Source organism: Canis lupus, chromosome 20 (assembly GCF_048164855.1).
Source record: "Canis lupus baileyi chromosome 20, mCanLup2.hap1, whole genome shotgun sequence".
Lineage (NCBI taxonomy): Eukaryota > Metazoa > Chordata > Mammalia > Carnivora > Canidae > Canis > Canis lupus.
In genome coordinates, this window is record NC_132857.1 from 2,033,247 (window position 1) to 2,051,254 (window position 18,008).

An 18,008-nucleotide genomic window follows, 5' to 3' on the forward strand; every position below is an offset into this window, starting at 1 on the left:
TGTTTAATCCTGCAGTCCCGGAGTAAGTTCTGGGATTGAGCTATGCCTTCTTCCAAGTTCCCACATGCCTATGGCCTTGTGCCCAGATCTTAGGACATTTAACCTAGATTCCCTGTTGCCATGCAGCCCATCTATTGTGATCCCTGTTCATTCCTCCTGGACCCTTCCTTGAGCTGAGAACGGAGAATGTTGCCTTACAGTTGGTCTCTCGTCATCTTGCTTTGGCGAGGTGCTCTAAAGCAGGGATCTGTAAAACATTTTCCGTAAAGGACTACTTTGCAGGCCGTGTGACCCGCTCACCAATAGTCAGCTGCACTGTTGCAGCCCAGGAGCAGCCAGAGACAAGGCGCAAACCAACGGGTATGATCGTGTCCCTGAACATCTTTTGCTACAGAACAGGCCACAGGCTGCATTTGGCCCAGCAGCCGCACTTCCCTGCCCCCCCCCTCCCCCCGGTCTAGACCATAACTTGTGCCTTCATTGCTTCATTTCTTACTCGCCCGCCTTGACCTCTCCCACCTTCACTCCCCACCCTTATGTTGCTGAGAGTGCACCCCACCGCTTCCTATCAAGCCCACCGAAGGGCGAGAGACCCCCCTGGCTATACAAGTCCATCTGCCTGAGGCACAGGCCTATCTCGGTGTCTGTAGGGGCTTCTCAGAGGAAGCAGAGATTAGGGTCCCAGGTGGTTAACGCTCTGATCAGATGCCAGCTTGGCCATTTCTGCTGTTCCTGCCCTAGGATCTAGGATCCTGCCTTGGCTTTCTGACATAATCCGGGTCGCTGTTGCCATTAGTCGCTTCGGCCGACACCATTCCTTCCTCAGTCCTCGAGTAAGGCTCCGTCTTTGTCCAGCTGTGGCAGCCGTGTGCTCAGGGAGAGCATGTCCGTCCCAAGTGCAGGGAAGGAATTCTTTTTTTTTTTTTTTTTTTAATTTATTTTTTATTGGTGTTCAATTTACTAACATACTGAATAATCCCCAGTGCCCGTCACCCATTCACTCCCACCCCCCGCCCTCCTCCCCTTCTACCACCCCTAGTTCGCTTCCCAGAGTTAGCAGTCTTTACGTTCTGTCTCCCTTTCTGATATTTCCCACACATTTCTTCTCCCTTCCCTTCTATTCCCTTTCACTATTATTTATATTCCCCACATGAATGAGAACATATAATGTTTGTCCTTCTCCGACTGACTTACTTCACTCAGCATAATACCCTCCAGTTCCATCCACGTTGAAGCAAATGGTGGGTATTTGTCATTTCTAATAGCTGAGTAATATTCCATTGTATACATAAACCACATCTTCTTTATCCATTCATCTTTCGTTGGACACCGAGGCTCCTTCCACAGTTTGGCTATCGTGGCCATTGCTGCTAGAAACATCGGGGTGCAGGTGTCCTAGCGTTTCATTGCATCTGAATCTTTGGGGTAAATCCCCAACAGTGCAATTGCTGGGTCGTAGGGCAGGTCTATTTTTAACTGTTTGAGGAACCTCCACACAGTTTTCCAGAGTGGCTGCACCAGTTCACATTCCCACCAACAGTGTAAGAGGGTTCCCTTTTCTCCACATCCTCTCCAACATTTGTTGTTTCCTGCCTTGTTAATTTGCCCCATTCTCACTGGTGTGAGGTGGTATCTCATTGTGGTTTTGATTTGTATCTCCCTGATGGCAAGTGATGCAGAGCATTTTCTCATATGCATGTTGGCCATGTCTATGTCTTCCTCTGTGAGATTTCTGTTCATGTCTTTTGCCCATTTCATGATTGGATTGTTTGTTTCTTTGGTGTTGAGTTTAATAAGTTCTTTATAGATCTTGGAAACTAGCCCTTTATCTGATATGTCATTTGCAAATATCTTCTCCCATTCTGTAGGTTGTCTTTGAGTTTTGTTGACTGTATCCTTTGCTGTGCAAAAGCTTCTTATCTTGATGAAGTCCCAATAGTTCATTTTTGCTTTTGTTTTATTTGCCTTCGTGGATGTATCTTGCAAAAAGTTACTATGGCCGAGTTCAAAAAGGGTGTTGCCTGTGTTCTTCTCTAGGATTTTGATGGAATCTTGTCTTACATTTAGATCTTTCATCCATTTTGAGTTTATCTTTATGTCTGGTGAAAGAGAGGGGTCTAGTTTCATTCTTCTGCATGTGGATGTCCAATTTTCCCAGCACCATTTATTGAAGAGACTGTCTTTCTTCCAAAGGGAAGGAATTCTTGTCTGGAATTCCCATTTGAATATATCTCAGGCCCAGTTCTGTACAATAGCATTTGGGGGAGAGTCTCCTTGGGGCTTCTAGGAATTTTTCTCCATGAGGAGAAACCCATGTCCTTCTCTCCCTACTCTTAAATATGATTGTAGGAGAACAATAGTCTCGTAGCGGTTGTGCCCACCTTGGGACGTGGGACTTTGACCAGTTCTTTAATGTTCAAAAAAGAGGGGCAGCCTGGTGGGCTCAGCGGTTGAGCGCTTGCCTTTGGCCCGGGTCGTGATCCTGGAGTCCCGGGATCGAGTCCCGTGTCCAGCTCCCTGCAGGGAGCCTGCTTCTCCCTCTTCTGTGTCTCTGCCTCTCTCTATGTGTGTCTGTCATGAATAAATTAAAAAATAATAATGTTCAAAAAAGAGAAAAGTGGAGTCTCTTCGATTATGGGGTGCTGCCCACACTCTCGGAGGAGTAGAGTATATGCTCCATATTAACCTTTAAAAAATCTGAAATATTCCAAATTCTGAAACACATTGGCCTCAAGAGTTTTAAATAATGGGCCCTGCATCCCTGCTATAATTTGTATCCTGCATGGGGCAATGCAGTCCCATTTCTAGGGTGAGTAGCAGCCTCACACTCCAGGAGTGCCTGTTTCCCATATGCCAGCAAAGTGGCAGCCTTTCTGTGTCCAGCATCTCCCCACAGTCTCCACCGCACTGAATTCAAATCTATAAAAATAAATAAATAAATTACTGGCTACCAGCAGTGAGAATTCAGGGGTAGCTTCTCCCTCAGAATCTATTTGTTTTTCTGAAGAAAACCCCACATAAGGGGACACCTTGCTGGAAGCCTTCTTCAAGGCACAGCAGTGGGAATGCAGCAAAGCAGTGCGGGGCTAGAGGTCAGTTCGCTCTCCTGGCCTGGCGTGCAAATCACACTGAGTGATAACATGTGACTTCTCACTCTCACTGAAGCTTCTCATTTCAACACATCTCTCCCATTTTACCATAAAAATCACTGTATCTTCTTGGCTGATGAAACTCTGTTTTAATAAGGCCTATGGCCTTCAGGTGGCCCACACCAAACCTCTAAGAGCAGTAAATTGCATCTTGGAAATGCAGGCTTTTTGGAAATGTGTCTGCATCAGGACTCTGGGGGATTTAAATGCAGAGGGATTTGCAAGGTTTGCATTTTTCATTCATTAAGACTGTGCTGCTGCCAAACTTCCCTTCCTGTTAGTCACACGGGAGGAGGGCTCAACCCAGCGGGCTGGTCATAAATTACTGCGCGGCTCAAGACACCCAGATGTGGGACCGAGGGGGCCGTAGATCTCGGCACAGGTTTTGTGAATAGTTTCTGAGAAATCCAAATGTATTGAAAAATCACATGTTTACAAGGGAATGAAAGCCGCAGACTATCTTCAAACTCAGCAGGCCAAGAATTCAGCTTGTCCTTTATCTAAGCCAGTGAGAAACCCAGGGTTAGAGGACTGTAAGTAGTCTATTTTCGTAGCATTCCATAGGAAAATTGCTACAATTAAATGATTCTTTAGTCTTGATCTGTGGTTCTAACCCCCCCCCCCCCCACACACACTGCCGTTTTGTGTATCCCTTTGAGAATATGAAGACACTCCTGGGCCTTCCGACGGGGATTTGACAGGGATCGCCCACCGTGGTGCACACAGTTTCAGAAGACTCGTGGGTTCCAGGCTCACCCGTGACTCTCAGCTCAAGAAGCCCCGCTCTTTATTCTAGAACCTCCTTGCTGGTAACAGTCATGTCTACTCGTTGTGTCTATGTCTCATCTGCATAATATTGCTCCTGTTTTCGCCTAATACCCTATTACATCTCGGAAGTTCTAGCTTTTCCTGACATGAACTTACAGTAAAATACATTTCTATTTTTACAGTGTTCTTTTGAAAAGTCCAAGGTATGTATTTAATTAAAAATGCAAGATTTTCCTTTAAGAAGTTCTTCAAGGTGGGGCACCTGGGTGCTCAGTGGTTTGGTTGAGCAACTCCTTAGGCTCGGGGCTTAATCTCCAGGGTCCTGGGGGGGGGAGTCCTGCACTCCGCTCCCTGTGGGGAGCCTGCCTCTCCCTCTGCCTGTGTCTCTCATCAATCAATCAATAAAATCCTTAAAAAATGCATTTCTGCAAGGTAGCATTACTCCCTTGATACAGAACAGCTAGAGAAGGGGGGTCATCCTCCCTGGCTGCACAGGGGCCTGGAGCCACCTGCGTTAGGCAGGGTCGAAGGTGCTGCTGTCGCTGAGCATCTGCCTGCCAGCCGTCGCTGCCCCTCGAGGCCACCGCGGAGGGGCCTGTCCTGTCCCCACATCCCGGGTCCCCGCGGCCCGGCCTCCCCAGCTCCAGGGCCCTCGGGTGCTGGCTTCGGGCGCTTGGCAAGGGAGACGCTATCCCCACTGTTCACTTGAAGAAAGGCCAGGAAAGGTCAAGCAATTGGCTTAATGCCCTGAAACTCCTGACGTGCAGGGTCGCGGCCTGAACCCAGAATGTTCTGACTTCAAGACTCTCATGCTTGACCTCTCGGTCCTCCGCTCCCCTTGCGCTGGCGACGGTGCGGAGAGGCTCAACGTGGGCAAGGGACACGTCCCTGGCCACCTTCCCACCTGCCTGTGAGCTCCTGGGGCGTGTGGCCAAGGAGCTGCCTGGACCCACGCATCTGGGCGGGTGAGCAGGTGCACCCACCGGAGGGTGATGAGGTCGGACAGGTGAGCAGGTGCACCCACTGGAGCTGATGGAGTGGGACAGGTGAGCAGGGGTGCCCACCGGAGTGGATGGGGTGGGACGGCCCGGGGCAGGAGGCGGACCCGCAGGGGGAGCGCAGGCCGACAGGTCACCGAGCAGGAGCCCAGGTAAGGCCTGCAAGGTGCCGCCCCTGTGACCCTGGTGCCCCCCCCTCCATCCCTGCGGCCCAGCTGTGACCCTGGGGAGCACCAGGAGGACCGTGCCCAACCCTGGGAGCACCGGGAGGACCGAGAGCAGAGGCCCCCCCCCCCACAGCTGACGGTGCCCTAGGGGGCGGGGGGATGGGGGGCGGGTGCAGAAGGCAGGGGTGGCCCCCCTGCCCTTCTTGCCCTCCCTGCTCCCCCCACCCCACTGCTCCCAGGGACTGGGGGGCCCCGGGCCCCTGTGCACCCAGGAGGCTCCGAGGCCATTCCGCTGTGCCCCACACGCCAGCGCCTCTCCAAACACTGGCGACTTTTCTAGAAGAGCAGGTAGAGGCCGCGCTCTGCACATTTTGCTTTGATTGAACATCAAGGGCAACACTCCGGGGCCCTGAGGCCGCAGTGACTGTGGCTGGACGTGCTCGGGCTAAGACAGGACCTAGCAGCATCCCACAACCCGAGCAGGTAGCAGGTGTGAACAAAGATTTTGACCACTTTGCATAAAAGGCTTTGCGACATACAGTATTTAACGCAATACTTGTTCAGGGGAAGCTACTCCATTTGGTTCTGGAACTTGGGGAGGTCCCATGGCTGCCTTGACTCCAGTGGGTTTTCTTGGCATTATCGCATTTCTAGGCAGAACCTTGTTTATGGAAACACTAAATCTCTTTATTTGGAAGAACTCACAGCAGCAGAAATCTCACCGAATCGAAACTGAATATGTTAGGTCGGAGTCTAACAAACCTCCACGCGGGGACTCCAGAGGCCCCCCGGCTCCGCGGGGGTGAGGGAACATTGGTAGAGGCAACACGGACGCCTGAGCCCACTCATCATTCGAGTGGCGCCCCGTCCCTCAGAGTTCACTGTCCTTTTGCAAGAGGCCGGGCCCAGGGGCGCTTTGGAAGGCCTGCTCGGGCCGCGGGAGGGGCCGGTACACTGGGAGCCGGGCACTTTGCCTCCTTACCACGACCGCGTGGGCTGCTTCTTGCTCAGAGGAGTGGACACGAGGATGAGGCCGCGTCCGGAAGACTCCGGGCGCTGGAGGGGAGCTCCGACACGGGTCGACGCAGGCCGCGGACGGCGGGGGCAGCAGGTTGGGACATGGGAGGGTTTGTTGGGTTTGCTTGGTTTGGTTTGTTTACTTGGGCTCCACGCACAACATGGAGCCCTACGGGGGCTTGAACTCAGGACCGTGAGAGCAAGACCTGAGCTGAGGTCAGGAGTCTGATGCTCAACTGCTGAGCACCCAGGGGTCCTGGGAGATGACAAGTCTGTGGACCCAACATTACCTACTTTGCCGTGTCGCCCGGGAACCTACTGGTTGGAGTCACCCCCGACCTCACGGAAAACCTGCGAGCGTCTTGTTCCTCGCTCAATGTCCGAGTGGCTTAAAATAAATATTGTAGCTGTTTTGAATTTTCCCCTTTCTTGTAGTTAATTAGAAGGATCTGATGGAGGAGAGTGCTCCTTTGCATAAAACGGGCTCTGGTCCTTAACCTGGTTCTGTCACTAATGTGCTCTGGGATGCTGAGCCTATTAGCCTCTCCGAACGCCCTTTTGTTTCTTTCCACGTGTAATAGAAGAGGCCACAAGCCTGTCTTGCAAGGTTAATGTGAGAACTAAAAATAGCGTGTGGCTGAAGGCTCCGCGGATACCTTGAGCGCAAACACTACATTTCTTCCCCGTAAGGCTGCCTTTCCCTTGCAATCCCGGAAGGACAGTCACGGTGGGGAGCAGGCCTTGGGGCATCCTCAGGGGCCCTGCAGGCCTCCTCAGCCACAGCCCACACCTCGAGGCCCGAGGCTGACTCATTCTCTCAGGGGACCTGGGAGCAGCAGAAACGGCCTTGGGTCTCCGCCAACTAGAGCAGATCCTTTCCAGAGCCGCCGAGGCCCAAGGCGTCTCCCTGGACTCGGACCAGCCGTGAGTGGACGAGGCCCGGCCTCGCGGTAGTTTCCAGAGAACTCAGCCAGGGGCCTCCCAGGCCTGTGATGCTGGTCCCTTCTTCCTCAGAGCTATTTCTGTTAAGTCATCAAGGCATTTTAAAGCAGAAAGTCCTCACGGAGAGGATGTTTCCCACCCGTATTCCCGCCCGTAACACATCGGCCAGGCTCAGAGTCCTCTGCACACTCCACCCCCTAAGCCTTCACGAATTACCGCTCAAGCCGGAAGCAGCGATGATTTATTTGTTCGCGTTCCTTAATTGAATGTCTTTTGAGATGAAAAAAAAAATCAATAGTTATCCCAGCAGCCATCTAATACATTCTAGAATTAACTGCAGCCTCTCTCATTTGCATGGTTAAAAGCACTTTCAGAAACCATAGGGATAAGGAGAAAAAATAACTGGGGACTTACCATGGGTTGACGCGTACATTCATTTTGGTGCTTGTCTTCGGGATGGTCAGAGTTTCTGAGACAATATTTTTAGTAGATGTGTCAATTCCTTTACTTTATGGCCAACGTCTTGGCAAAATATAGTTCACGTGACCCAGTGTGAGGCTGCAAAACGTGTTAATGGCCCATCTAAGGTCAAGCCGGCTCCCCCATGAAAAGGGATCAATCCTGCTCCTCGGGACACGGAGCGTGCTCCTGGGGGAGGAGCAGGGAGGGTGACCCCGTCCTCCTCCGTGGGGTGTCCTCTGGAAGGCCGCCGAGGCTTATTCTGTTCTTCAGATCGTCCTTTCAAGTTTTTCCTTTTTCTTTTCTTTTCCACGTGGCTACTTCAAAGGGGGGTGAAGGCGGGTAGCCTGTGGATTGGCGGGGCCCCTGGAGCCTCTGGGAGCCCTAGGAGGACCCGGATGGGGCTGTGAGTAAGGAAGGCGTTGGCCAGCTCCTCTCGCCTGCGTGGAAGCTCTTGCCTGGAGTTGGTTTCGTCTTTTCCTGCTTCCGGGGCCAAGGTCTGAGTGTGGGTCTGTAACGATGATTCCCAAAATGTGGCCCGCAGGCCAGCTGCGTCTGCATCATCAAAGCACTGGTAAAAATGCAAGTTCTCAGGCCCCATCCAGGCCTGCGGAACCACAGCTCTGGTGGGGAGCCCAGGAGGTCCTAACAGGCCTACAAGAGGACGCGTTTGCAGGCCAAAGTCGGAGAGCCACCGGCCTGGGAGGCTCAGCCTACTTCTAGGCTCAGCGTTGATTGAACTGAGGGGGCCGGGCCTACGCAGCTCCACAGGGGGCACCGGGCCCAGGGACCCTGTACCCCCCCAGCCCTGCAGCGCCCCGAGGACCTGCTGTGGAATCGGACTCCCGCCCCATCTGCTTCTTGCAGGCGGTGTGGACACCAGCCCTGTGTTCCAGAGCCAGGCCCCGTCCGGCCACTGTCCCCGGCCCAGCCACAGCCTCCCGCCCACCACCCCGGTGGCTCTTGCAGCACCTGGTGCTCTGCGGACAGCGGAGGCGGCACCCTGGCGCTCAGGCCCCCCGGACGGCTCTGGCCGCAGGACCCGTTCGGATTTCTCAGACTTGAGACTTCCCATCACTGTGTATTTAAGAGGGGCCGCGAAGTGAGCACGTGAGGCCCTGGAACTACAACAGCTCTTTGCTTGGGAGCTGAGGCCGTGGGAAGGAGGGGGCCTACGGAGAGAGACCTGGGGTGGATCCCGGCTCTAGCACCTGCCAGGCCGGCAGCCGGGGGCAAGGGGCCCAACTTCAGCTCGTCAGCTGCATACAGGGATAATACTATCTACGACCCGGATGGAGCTGACATGATTGATGCTTAATGGTGATTTTTATTAAATGGTGTTAATGAAATGATAGAGCCAAGGTTTTTCAAGTTGGAAGTCTTTTCTGTTGGGGGATGAATCAGATATTTTGATGTGTTTTCTCACTTTGGTTTTATTTCTGCGATATCATGTTTTAGGGCTAATATTAATATTCTTCTTCTGTCAGTGAGCACATACGTGTACCGGGCCCCGAAGGTGATGGGGTGATGGGGAAAAGGTGATGGGGAAAAGGTGATGGGGAAAAGGCCAGAATAGGAAGTAGCAGGCGCTGGGAGGGGCCGACCCGCTCCGAGGCTGGACGGCTGTGCCCAAGTGCTGACTGTTCTGTCTCGGGACTGAGAGCAGGAGTGCGGCCCCTCATCCCCCCCGCAGCTTGCCTCCCTGGGTAGGGGGCGCCCGACCGAAGGGGAGGGTGGACCGGAGCCTCATTCTGGCCCCTGCCAGCTGTGTGGCCCGGGGCGGGTTGCTTAGCCCTTGAGACTTATTTTCATCATCGGTAAAGATAGACTAACGCCTAGCTCGGCTCTGCTGTGAGGCTGGGGATCCCTGTAACCCCAGTCTCCTGCCGTGGTGGGGGAGGGTCACAGATAACGGGGAGAGGATGCCTTTCTCTGCTTGGGAGGCCTCCTAGGATGCCTTCTGCCTGCAGACGTGCCTTCCTAATCCTGCACCCGTGCCAAAGTGAAAACTCCCTTCATCATGAGCCCCCTCCTCTCGCCTTGTGGGCATGCACAGGTGGCAGGAGCGCGCCGAGGGGATGCACAAGACGTGCAAGATGTGCAGAATGTGCAAGGAGATGTGCAAGACTCTCATGCAGATGACTGACAGTTGCTGTCAAATGTTGCCGGTTCACAGGTCACGGCCGCGGGGACACCCTCGCTGCTCGTTCAGGCGCCCGCCGAGCGCACTGCGGGCCGGGTGCAGGCCGAGCAGAGGGGCGCAGGGGGGCGAGAGGGCGCTCTGTGCTCGGGGCAAGCAGCCTGGGCAAGGAGGGCACCGCTGCGTGGTGAAGGTGGCTGGTTCTCACAAAGCAACGCGAATAATTGTTCCTGAGACACCTCGGGAGAAATGCAAGGGTCACCGAGCCTCAGCTTTGTCATCTGCGAGACAGAGACACAGCGTGTCCTGTGCGTCCGCGGCCGAGGACGCAGCGCCGAAGCCGCAGGCAGCCCACGGGGGGCCCAGGGGCTCTCCCCACGTCCCTCCCGGCCGCGTACTCCCCATGAGTCCATTTCCCTGTTCTCTCCCAGAAAAGCAACACTTTAAATCTGTGAAGCATAAAAATGTATTATCTGCCCCTGACACGTGAGCCTGTGGCCACAAAGAAAAGGCCACCCCCGGGGGGAGCTGCCTGTGGCCAGGCCACCCCGTTGGGCAGGAGGCACCGCGGCCGAGCCCAGCGTGACCTCGCGACAGCCGCCCGGGTGTGGATCGGCCCGGCCGGCCGCAGAGTTAGGCCCCGGCCCCGCTGCACCCCGCTCTAGCTACCTCGTCCCGTCTTCTTGGAATGCCGCAGAGGGGAACTTGCATTCTTTCTTTTTTTTTCCTTGAAAGACGGTAAGTTACTGTTTTCCTTCACGGTGACGTTATCCATCCCGCACGGCGGCGAGGGCCACGTTGCCTGCGTCTCGGTCCCCCTCGCGCCCCGCACACAGGCCCAGCGGGGCGGCCGCGGGACGCCTGGCCTGGGGCTCGCTGCCCGGTCGGTGGGCCGAGGGGCCTCCGGGCCGCCGCCTTGGTTTGCTCGCCGGACCCGTGCCGGGAAGGCCGTGCTGGGGGTCATGGGGCGGCAGGGGAGTCCGGCCGCTCTCCCCGGGCCTCCGCGGCGCTAGCAGGCGGCTCCCTAACCCCGACGGAGCGCCACGTTCCCCTGAGGACGCGGCAACGGCCGGCTCCTCACACTCACCCTTCCGGGCACTACTGTCCCCATTCTGCAGAGGAGGGAGGAGCCTCGAAGGTCCGCCACCGGCAAACGGAAGGACGAGGATCCGTCCCAGATTCTCACCCTACACTCAGGGCATTTCTTGCTCCACACCAGCTCTTATGATGAAAACTTGATGCTCTGTCTTCATGGGACCAAAAACTGCGGAACGCCGAGAACGCCCGCTTCGCCTGCTCCTCTCTGGAGCGCGGATCACCGTCTGCCTCACACTGTGGCTACTGAGGCACACGCAGCAGTTCTCCTGTCGGCCTACGTGAAGCTCGCGCTCGCACTCGCACGCGCACTCACGCGCACTCACGCGCACGCACGCGCCAGCCACCCGCCGCATGTCTCCCAGCACGGGCCGCGGGCCCCCCCTCATGCTCGCCAGCACCGGCCGCGGGACCCCCCTCATGCTCCCCAGCACGGGCCGCGGGCCCCCCCTCATGCTCCCCAGCACGGGCCGCGGGCCCCCCCCCATGCTCGCCAGCACCGGCCGCGGGACCCCCCTCATGCTCCCCAGCACGGGCCGCGGGCCCCCCCCCATGCTCGCCAGCACCGGCCGCGGGACCCCCCTCATGCTCCCCAGCACGGGCCGCGGGCCCCCCCCCATGCTCCCCAGCACCGGCCGCGGGCCCCCCCTCATGCTCCCCAGCACGGGCCGCGGGCCCCCCCTCATGCTCGCCAGCACGGGCCGCGGGCCCCCCCCCCCATGCTCCCCAGCACGGGCCGCGGCCCCCCCCTCATGCTCGCCAGCACGGGCCGCGGGCCCCCCCCCCCATGCTCCCCAGCACGGGCCGCGGCCCCCCCCTCATGCTCGCCAGCACGGGCCGCGGGCCCCCCCCCCCATGCTCCCCAGCACGGGCCGCGGCGCCGCGCACTCGCCCCGTGTTCACGGAATACATAGGGAGCCGAGCGCCTCCGGCTCACGCCCGGCCTTGCGTCCCGGTCACGCCAGCACGCCACCCCACTCTGCTTTTGTGTCTTCCGGAGCCCGTGGTTTAAAAATGAGTTTTTACACTGGTCTGTATTCCCAAAACGCTTGAGGTGGTGCATTGCTCAACTTAGCGTGTTCCTGGTTTCACTGACTCACCTGCAGGGATCAGCGAGGCCACGCACCGGTGTGAATAAAGAAGTGGGAGGGCACAGGCATTTTATAACGTATCAAGAGACAAGCAGTGAAAAAAAAAAAAAAGAGACAAGCAGTGACACATCAAAAATTTTAGATGCAAATGAAATGATCTTTTAAATAAATCGATTCACGAGAGTATATGTTGCCATCGTTTCCAAGCCACAGTCTCAAAGAAAATTAATGCAGTTGAGGGACCTACCCGGGAACAAGACCTCAAGGTTCCTCGTCATGGCGAGGTCGTCCTGGGGCTCCTCACACCACCGCACCGGCCCTCAAGCGACTCCCTCTGCGTCGCCCGTGGTTCTGCATGTGCAGTTGGGGGCCGCAGCCGTCCAGGCCCCTTAGACAGACTTGCCCCTTGGAGACGCGTGAGGCTGAGTCCCCGTGGCCCCCAGGGGACCAGCGCCAGGCACAGCCCCGTGGCCGGCGGGCACAGGGAGCGCTCATGCCGACAGCGAGTGCTGGTGGATGCGCTCCCAGAACCCAGCAGCCCAAGGAACAGGCCCAGGTGGGCTCCCGCAGGCAGCGCTGCAGGTGGGCCGCACGCTTGGAGCCCCAGAACCCCGCCCCTCCGGGCAGCTAGGCCACGCTTTCGGGGTGGCCCACGGCTCCTCCTGCGCGACAGCGCCTCTCACCCGGACCACGTCGTCGGCCGAAAGGCACCTGGCTGTTGGTGCCCTTAGGGTGGTCAGGACCAGGGAAGGGGATGTGGCACTAGTAGCGTCGGGTGGGGCCGGGGTGCTGGGCTGGGGTGCTGGGCCGGGGGTGCTGGGCGGGGGGTGCTGGGTGGGGGGTGCTGGGCTGGGGTGCTGGGCTGGGGTGCTGGGCCGGGGGTGCTGGGCGGGGGGTGCTGGGCTGGGGTGCTGGGCGGGGCGTGCTGGGCCGGGGGTGCTGGGCGGGGGGTGCTGGGCTGGGGTGCTGGGCTGGGGTGCTGGGCCGGGGGTGCTGGGTGGGGGGTGCTGGGCAGGGCGTGCTGGTCCGCCCCACCACCAAGCGTCGCAGCCCTGAGGGCCAGTCATGCTGAGGCCAAGAAACTGGTTCCCAGGACGAGGGTAAAGTCCCGAACGTGCCCCGTGCACGGACTCTTAGGTGGTTTTCCTTTTGTAAAAGGAAACTTCAAGATCCTTGAATGAAAGTTGCTGTGTCAGTTTTTTGGTTTCGGATCATGTTGCTCCGAGTCCCCGGCCCGGGGAAGCGTGGCTGCCTGGGTCCGACTCAGCTCCTTCCCACATTGCAAGGCGTCATCTTTGCTTTCCTTGGAATTGGCCTTCTTAAAAAATCTTTTTTTCTCCTTAAAATACTTTATATGTTAAAAGTTTGGCCTTAAACCGCCTAGTTATCTAAGTCATTTCTGGCATAGTTACCAGGATTTTATTTATTTACTCATGAGAGACACCGAGAGAGGCAGAGACCCAGGCAGAGGGAGAAGCAGGCTCCATGCAGGAGCCCAACGCGGGACTCGATCCGGGGACCCGGGGTCACGCCCTGGGCTGGAGGCAGACGCTCACCCGCTGAGCCACCAGGTGCCCCCAGTTACCAGGATCTTAAAGAGAACTTTTCAAGCTGATTTTAGAACTAAAGGGTACTTATTTTCCTGAAGCCAAGGAGCCAGGGGAGCTTTTAACAGTGACCCTGTGGCTGGCTGGCCGGTGGCTCACCCGCAAGCGTGACATGCTACAGACCCAGGCATGCAGAGTCTTTCGCTGGCTCTTCTCTTCCTTTTGCTCCTGGAAAATCCTCTTTCGCGGCCCCTTGGAATTCACACAGAGAATGACAAAGAAGGGAAAAGAAACAATTTCCAAAGTAGACACTCACAAAGAACCGTATTTATTTTTTCTGGAACCATCTAGGAAGAAAAACAACCACACAGACAAGACCATTTGACACCAAAAGCCTGCTTCTGATTTAAGTCACTTCCTTTCCGCGAGCCTGTCAAAGCTCAACCGCATCCCATCAGGTGGGTCTAAAGGCCCAACGGGTCCAGTAGGCGTTTTTGGAACTCGTTGGACTTTAGCAGGATTGAGAAAATCTCAAATGTGTCAGAAATCTGGGCGGTCGGGGGCATGGAGAAATGGAGCGGACCCATGGCAAGCTGGCTGTGTACCAGGTAGCTGGGAACGTTGTCCCCGTGGGAAGATGATGGAGCTCAGGCTGAGGATGGGGGGTTAAGCCCCCCACCGAGGGGCGGGCAGAGAAACAGAATTTGTGCACGAGAGCACTTCCTTGGGCAGCGACCCGGCAGCCTCGCAGGGAGAGCGGGCACCAGCGCTGGGGCAGATCGCTGTGGCTCGGTGGGGACAAGGTGGGGCCCCAGGGGCGGCAGGTGCAGCTTCCGGAGCCTCAAGGGGGGACTGGGCCCAGGGGGCTCCGGGATGGTGCCGCCTTACCCTACAAGGAGGCTGCGGGGCGCAGAGGGACTGTCAGGGGAGGTGCAGGCAGCAGAGGGCCTTGGAGGAAGACACTAAAGACGACATACCTCGCTAGGTAGGATTTTGCGATGGCTTCTTTGTTCCCTTTGCGCTGCGGCCGGTGGTGGTCACTACGCGCAATTTTGTTATTCTCTAGTCATAAGATTAGGTGACTTCAAAAATACACCGTCGTGCTCCGGCTGAGTGTGCTCCCCCTCCTGGCCTGGTGGGGTTCCCGGAAAGGGGTTGGGGGTGGGGGAAAGTGCTGTCGGGTCAGGGAAGCGCGGCCCGGTCCCCAGGCTTGCGTGGCTCGTGCCCCCCCCCCCCCCCCCCCCCCGCAGGCTGGCACTCGGTGAGAAGACAAAGTGGCTCAGGGCGACCCACAGGTGGTGGAGGCCCGAGGCTCCTCGGGCGGGCACGTGGCAAGCGGGGGACCTAGCCCGTGTCCAAAACCAGGACCACGTGCCCCCGGAACACCGGTCACGGCTGCTGTGAGGAAAGTGAGCCTGCGAATGCTGGATTATGATTTTTTTTAAAGGACATTTTTAAAAAATTGCTGCTGCTAAGTTAGGGTGCCAGTGACAAGCGCGGGGCTCGGGCTCCAGCGGGGGAGCTCGGGGCCTCGGTGACGTCCCCCGTGGCCAGGCCGGCATCTGGGGGTCCCCGGCCGTGGCCTCGCGCTGGGCCCGGGTGTCCCCAGGTCACGGGGGCATCCACGGGGAGCCCTGAGCCGCAGCCGTAGCCTCAGGCCGCATCTTCCAGGGCCCCAGGCCAGGGGCTGAGCACCTGCAGGGAGGGGGGGGACCCAGGCCGTGCCCCGGGGTCAGGATCGAAGCCTGAGTCGGGGTCCCCGCAACTCCCTGGGCCTGGGTCTCTGCCTCTCTCCCCGCTTCTCAGGAATAAATAGATAACAGCTTAAAAGAAAATCCGATTTTCTCAGTCGCCTTAGCTTCATTCCACGGGGGTTTCCTCACCCAGAGGCGCTCCTGCGGGCTCCTGCTGCAGTTCCCGACTCGCAGTTCGCATGTCCGAAGCCCAATGGACACATAACCTTTCCCACACGAACAGATGAATTAACACACAAAGCGTGTTCCTCCTGAACCTTCTGGCATCGTTCCAGGGAGACGTTCGTCAGGTTCAAATTGCAGTTCGAACCGGGGAGTGGCCGTGTCCCCAGTGCGCCCTTCCCACCTGGTGGGGGTCCCCGGTGTCCAGGTCCCTGGTGTCCGCCTGGCGGGCCACAAGTTCGCAGGTACCTGCTCAGGGCAGGCAGGTCTCTAACCCCACGACCTGTGAAAATAGCTTCTGGACAGAGTTCCTGTTTCCAAGTCAGCGCTCAGCTGAGCCCGCCCGGCCCACCTTCTGCAGCGGGCACCTGCTGTGGCCTCGTGGCTCCGACGGCCGGTCCCTCCCTCCACCTCCCGTCCTGGAACTGCTGCACCCCACGGCCCAGAGGCAGCGGCCCCCGGCTGGGCCCCGGAGGCTGCAGGCCGCTCCTGCTGAGCTGCTCAGGGCTGTGAAAGTGTGGGCGCCTGGTGCTCAGGCCATGACCTTGGTCCCGGGACGGGGGTGCCCTGGGGCTCCCAGCTGGGCGGGAAGCCTCTGCTCCCTCACCCTCTTCCCCTCCCCTTGCTCTGTGCTGCCTGGCTCTCTCTCAGACAAGTAGATAGATAGATAGATGATAGATAATTGATAGTAGATAGATAATAGATAATAGATGATAGATGATAGATAATTGATAGATGATAGATTATAGACAGATGATAGATAATAGATGATAGGTAGATAGATGATAGATACACATATAGATGACCGATAGTAGATAGATGATAGATAATAGATGATAGATTGATGATAAATAAAATCTTTTTTTTTTTTTTTTTTTTTTTTAATGTGCAGTTTTGGGTCTACCTTCAGGATTGCCAGCCCCAGGGTGCTCCAGATCTTTCGCGTTGCCCAGCTGCAGACAGCACATACCAGCCCCAACTCTGACTCTCCAGTCGGGGCCTTCGTTCATTTATTCCAGCAACCCCAATGGGACATTGCGTGACGGCAGCTTCAGGGATGCCTTAGCTAAAGCACGTGGATCTTACTGACATTCTTGAAGATGGAAAAGGTTTTGTAGGAAGAAAATCATTAAAAAATAAAAACCCTGCAAATAGTTAAAGTTCGGTAAATGTTTTTGCAGTTTGTTCTGGCGCACTGTAGGCAGTTCATTTTAAAATCAATCAAATAGAACTATAATCATTCTTTAAGAGATGATTGACGGAATCAAAATACGAAGGGAAGCAGGACGCCGTGGTGACTCGGGCTGTAAAGTATGCGGGTCTTAATCTAGGGCCGAGAATCCAAGTCCCGCTTACAGTTCAGGCCATATTGGTCTATACCCTGGGTGGGGGGCCTACTTACTTTAAAAAAAAAAATTGATGGAGAAAAGCTACAGCGTTCATGGAATATGCTGAGCCCATACGTTTGAAGTGTTTTGTGCAAGTTTCAAGCCATTGTGCGTTAAGGAGGGAGACGATCTCCAGCAGGAAAGGAAAGCTGATCAGGCTCATGGAACGTTGTCAATCGCAGGCGACAGTGGAAGGAGACAGAGCTCAGTAAATTGCAAAAGGCATCTGTTTGGGTCAGAAGACCAGCTGGCGTCTGGGTGCGACGGTTATTAGCTGTGCGGCCCGTGGGGGCCTCAGCTCCACCTGTTTTACAAGAGCCTGGAGGTAAGAGATGCCCGGCCTTGCTTCTCCTGGGGGAGTCACTCACTCGGCATCACCTCTGGGGCCCAGGACCGTCCCCTTGGACCCTTCCAGATGGTTCTTTCCCCAGACTTGATGATGTCCCCACTTGCACAGAGTCCTCCCCGGAGCTCCCTCCCCGCAGCTGCCCCCTGCCTGGTGCTCCCGGGAGGGCTCCGGCGTGTCCGGCCCACCCCACGGGCACCTGCCTGGGGAGGCCCCTCCGGTCCCCAGGCCTGAGCTGGCCACTTGCAGGGCCGTTGCCGCCGTGCCTGCCTCTCGGGAATGTCACCTTCAAGGCCTGGCGTTCAGCACCTTGAAACTGTTGTCTTACCTGTTTGGTACAGTTTTCTGATTTCTGTTGTTTCAAGGAGTAAAATAAACCTGGTTCCTGATACTCCACCTTGGCTGCAGTGACCATTCATTATTTTTTAACTAGTTTTTTCTTTTTTACAGTGAAATCTATCACATCACACATACAAAAGAGCATTAAAAAAATATATATATATTTAATAATAAAACAACTGCCCTTTTACACAACAGCCAACTTGTAAATAAGAACATTGACAGTTTATTAGAATTTCCCTTTATACCTCTTCTCAATTCCACTTCTTCCTTTCTCTCCAGGAAAAACAATTCTCCTGAATTTGATGTCTATTCTTTGATTCTTTCTATTTTTGCCACCACCAATGTTTGCATGTTTAAAGAATACGTTTTTCAGTTTTGCCTGATTCTGTATTTTCTGTAAATACAACTGTAGTTTAAGTGCACTTTTATGACTTGCTCACTTTATTCTATGTTGTGTTTGTGATATCCTTCCACGTAGATGTCATCTCTTCCTTTTCATTACTGGTCACTGTCCGCATTGTATTTATCCATTCTGCTGTTGATAGGATTTTGGGTTCTTTTGAGTTTGGAGCTATTGTGAACAATCCTGCTTTTTTTAAAATTTATTTTATTTTTATTATTTTATTTATATTTATTTTAATAT

The 18,008-nt window shown here is 55.7% G+C and overlaps 1 long non-coding RNA gene across 1 annotated transcript in view; it reads left to right on the top strand.

The window, feature by feature from the left end:
• Positions 1 to 17,419, top strand: part of LOC140611602 (uncharacterized) — a 39,745-nt gene extending 22,326 nt beyond the window's left edge. The window contains exons 2-3 of the long non-coding RNA XR_012012700.1: positions 13,725 to 13,831; positions 16,182 to 17,419. This is a non-coding gene — a long non-coding RNA (uncharacterized lncRNA). The remainder of the gene's footprint in view (positions 1 to 13,724; positions 13,832 to 16,181) is intronic.
• Positions 17,420 to 18,008: the final 589 nt, after the last annotated feature.